Here is a 5,270-nt window from a genome sequence, read left to right on the forward strand (position 1 = left end):
GCTAGGTCTAACAATTCAAATATCGATCAAACCTAAGTAGTTATCTAACCATTTTAGATTAAGTAATTAGTAAACATGAATGACATGACATTTATCAATTTTATCTTTTAAAAGATTTTCATTTTTCTAATTTTCTAAAAATTAATTTCTTATTTTTATTAAATAATTTTGAGTTATTCTTATTCAGATTTAAATTAGCTTTATTGATTATATTATTATTAGCACACATATCTAATTTTTGAGAGAAATCTAAACTACAGCAACAATGATTAGCTAAGTAACCGATATGTGTTATAAAAAAATTAATTTTTACATAATGTAAATTTACTAACCTTAATTTCTCCCCTGGATTCTTGAGTCTTTTTTCTGGGTATTGACTTTTGTAGTGACTCATCTATTTGCACTTGAAGCATTCAATATACCCCTTCCCTTTCCAGACTCCTAGGATTGATTTCTACTTCGCCTCCGGTTGTGTCACCCAATTTTACGAGTAGGGGACTGATTTCTGTGGTGCTCTCTCTCTCTCTACACTTAAAACAAATTATGTGAAATTTAAAATTACCATTTTACCTTTTAGATCTATGATTGAATTCTCCCCCTTGACTATTATCGTCTCGAATTTGGACTCAGATTCAGCTATCTCCTCCTTAACAATTAGTTTTATGAAATTGATCTAATCCGATTCTTCTAAGTCTAGTTCGGAGGTTTACTCTGGGGATTCATACTCAGATTTGAACTCAGGTTTGACTTGGTCTTCTTACTCTAATAAAATCTCATGAAACTCGATCAAATTTTCCTAAAGCTCCTTAGTGTTGGTGAACTTTCCAACTTGATCAAGCTCTTCATTTGTTAGTCCGCATAGGAGAGTACATGTCACTTTTACATCTATCTCGATTTTTTCTCCTTGTTTGTGCATCCCACTTGTCACAGGTGATGGGTACACCGTCTTCAGTGGGGACTATGAATCTGGTCTGGATCATGATCCACATCTCCATCTAGGTTTTCAGTTGGTACTCTATTTGGTCTTTCTAGTACTCGGAATCCTCGTTGAAGAAAATAAGTAGGTGGGTGGTATGTAACTTTCTTGATAGGCCATTAAAAGAAAATCTGGCACATAATAAAGGAAATGATGAATGTTCTAAGACTTGGTCTTGGATTAGTAGTACAATATATAAAAATAATACTTTCGAGTGGTGTTGTATCAACTTCGAGAAATGAAAAACTTAATTGCAAAACACAAATATGATCGGATGGGATGATAACACCGATTCCAATCCACTCCGAAAATCTCAAGATGCAAAATTGTGAAAAAAATGTAAGAATATTTTCAATAGTGAAAAACACAAAAAAAGAATTTGCTTGAACCGTGGTTTCACCAATTTAGAACGATCTTGCTCTGATACCAATTGTAGGATCGTTGCGCTAGATGGGGGGGGGGTGAATAACTGTTGTAGCTTTTCACATTTTTTTGTAAATTGGTTGAGTAAACACAGTGAGATTAAAAGCAAAGGAAAATAAACAATGCTAACAAAACCAAGTTTTTACTTGGTTTGGAGCCTGTCATGACTCCTACTCCAATGCCCACACGTGAGAGTGCTTTTATTGGGAAACCACAAATCAATCGAGAAATTATAAATACAATATGAATTTAAGTACAAGTAATTGAAATGTAAAAAAATACTGAAGACTTCGAAGTAGGTCTTAAGCGTAGTCATCGTTGGAGCAGCGTTCGGGCGTCGTAGAGTCATCTATCACGCAGCACGCAAGAGAGAAACTTCTTGGAATTGATGTCTTCAAGGTGCTAGTCGAGCCCTTCTTTCATAGCCCACTCCGAGCACCTGGATCCCTCCTTGGGTGCCCCCACATTGCTGACATGACGTGCTCTTGTTGAAACTCTATCTAGCAAATTTCATCCATCTTCAGGCGCCTAGATCAGTCCGGGCACTTGGACCACTAACGTGGGTTGGCCAATCGATGTGCTCCAACTCAGCCTAAGAATGAACTTTGCTTGTCTGGAAACCTAGAACAACTTCAGGCACCTAGATCATTCGGGTTCCTACAGTGATAGAGGCTCGCCACCCGGGTGCTCCCTCGAAACCCCTGACTTAGGTGCCTGGAGCAACTCTAAGCGCCCGAACCTCCAGGAGCTTGGATATGCTCCAAGTTCTTGGAGCCCTGTTTTCCAACCATCTTATAGTTTCAATCACCTGTATTAGATACTACAAGAATGCAGAGCATCATAAACAAAAATTTTGAGATGGAAATGAATGCGCGGATCGAAGTACATCGACGTCTGCTTGTAGCATTTTGTGCAAGGGACACAGTTCGCCCACATTAAGGTACATATTTTTTTTTTTATTCTTTGATGGATTGTTTGCTTTCTGACCATTATTTGTGGGAATCATATTCTTATATGGGTAGAATATATCCGTATTTTTATAGTTTGATATCCTCTTGGCTGGTGAAGGGGTAATTAGTTCGACAGTTTTTGCATATGATCAATGTAAAATTCGCTACCATGGGAACAATTATGTTGCTGTAGTACTCAATACTTCCATGTGGCTATAATTACAGTATTATTAATATCAACTTATCTCAAAATTCTAATATGGTTGTGAGTGCCTATGACCTTGGAACAGAGATATATATTGTACATATGCAAAAATGGATGGTTGGGATTTTTTCTTGTGTTTAGTTTGTACCATGTGGATACTCTTGAGAAATTAAAGATCGATGAAGTTGAACTTATATACTTTATTACTAAGTACCAATTAATTTGGATAAAAAGTGAACTGTTCTGTATAGCATATGAAATTAATGCACAAGTTGAAATTTTGGGTTAAAATTTCAAAAATTCTGCAATTTCATGATGTGATTATTTTATTTTATTCGTTCTTATCACATGCTAGGTAAAGTATGGTATTTGTGTGAAATATTGGGTTAAATTCTTGTGCTGTTATAAATCTTGTTAATTGAGAAGGTCAATCTCTCTCTGTTCATTTTTATTGTAGCATGATTTTATGATAATTGATAGTTTATATTGTGATTAGCATATACTTTAATAATACAAATATCATTATTTATTTAGTTTTTCAGTATTTGTTTATATAAAATGAGAACATATTATACTAAAGTTGATATTTTCTAGTTTAACGTTACAAAGTTGTTTTTTTATTATTATTTATGATAAGTATATGTGTGTTAACTGCTGTCTATAAAGTATAAAACATGTCTACAAATCGTGATTGGATGTGGCATCGAAAAGATGATAGCAGTTATCTTGTTGATAAGTTTGTGGAAGGGGTTAAAGACTTTTTGAAGTTTGCCTATGAACATCTAGATTGTGTCAGTAGTGACAACAAGATAAGGTGTCCATGCAATGATTATCGTAATAGATATTTTTTTATTGGAAAAAGCATGCATTATCATCTTACCAAAAATGGATTCATCCGTGGCTATGATCTATGACATGCACATGGTGAACCATTGAAGAAAGTTTCACATTCTATTGATAGTGAAAGAGTTCAAAATGAAGAAGGATCTCGTTACAAAACTATGGTCATGGAGGGGATCGACCAAGGTTTTGATTGGACTTCATTAAATAATGATCAGCCACCCAATTTGGATGCACAAAAGTTCTTTGACTTACTAAAGGATGCCGATGAACCATTATGGGATGATTGCAAAAACTACACTAAACTTTTATCTGTGACTCAGCTATTAAATCTCAAGTTCGAGTTCAATATGTGCGGGGCCTGCTATGAGAAATTGAAAAATTACTGCCCAATTTGTATAAAACAAAGAAGCAACTTGCCAATTTCGGACTTGGTTATGTGAAAATTGATGCGTGTGTGAACAATTGTATTTTATATTATGAAGAATACAAAGACCACAAAAAATGCTCCATTTGTTTTCATCCTATATACAAACTAAGAAAACCGAGAGTGCGGAAAGAAGTGCCTTTCAATGTGTTATGGTACTTTCCATTGATACCTAGACTTAAGAGGCTTTATACATCTTCCTATACTTCTAAATAGATGACTTGGCATGCAAAAAATTCATTACGATGGGAAAATGGAACACCCATCTCATGGTGAGGCAGGGAAGCATTTTGATCGTACTTATCCTTCATTTGCCTTAGATTCAAGTAATGTGTGCCTTGGGTTATGCACTGATGGATTTAGTCCATTTGGCGATCAAAGTATCCCTTATTCATGTTGGCCAATGATTATTACAGTGTATAATCTCCCTCCATCGATGTGAATGCAAAAGCCCTTCATGTTCCTTAACATGGTTATTCCTGGATCAAAGAGTCCTAGAAAAAATATTGATGTGTTCTTACATCCTCTACTAGATGAATTAGAAATATTATGGACCACTGGTGTCAAAACATTTGATGTGTGTAGTAAACAAAACTTTCTAATGAAGGTAGCACTTTTGTGGACAATTAGTGATTTTTCAGCATATGGAATGTTGTCTGGATGGAGTACTCATGGTTGTTTGGCATGTCCTTACTGTACGGAGCATACAAAGTCATTCCAACTTCAATATGGGAGAAAGATTTTTGGTTTGATTATCACCATCAATTCTTACCTCGTGGTCATCCTTTTAGAAGACAGGTGTATTAGTTTCGAAAGGGTAAGATTGAAAAAGATTATCCGGCTCTTCACTTAAGGGGTGAACAAATTTGTGAAAAAATAATTAGGCTTCCACATGTAACATTTTGGAAACCACCAAGTGACATCCAACCGATTTATGGGTTTGGAAGAACGCATAATTGGGTGATAAGAAGTATATTATGGGAGTTACCTTATTGGAAGACAAATCTTATTTGACATAATTTACATGTGATGCATATTGAGAAAAATATGTTTGATAATGTTTTCAATACTATCATGGATGTTAAAGACAAGACAAATTAAAGGATAATTCTAAAGCTAGAAAAGCTCTAGAGCAGCATTGTAGCCATCTACAGTTGCATTTAATTGAGGGCACAAATGGTAAATTTTACAAACCAAAAGCAGCATACACTTTGAGTAAATTGTAAATGAAAGAAATGTGTAATTGGGCAAAATCAGTGAAACTCCTAAATGGATATTCCACGAACATATCTCGTTGTGTAAATGAGCATGAACACAAGTTTAGTGGGATGAAAAGTCATGATTGTCACATATTTATGCAAAGATTGTTACCTGCTACATTTCATGATCTACTTCCAAAATCAATTTAGGAAGTATTAATAGAACTAAGCAATTATTTTAGAGATATAT

The sequence above is a fragment of the Zingiber officinale genome, chromosome 8B, assembly GCF_018446385.1.
Source record: "Zingiber officinale cultivar Zhangliang chromosome 8B, Zo_v1.1, whole genome shotgun sequence".
Taxonomy (NCBI): Eukaryota; Viridiplantae; Streptophyta; class Magnoliopsida; order Zingiberales; family Zingiberaceae; genus Zingiber; species Zingiber officinale.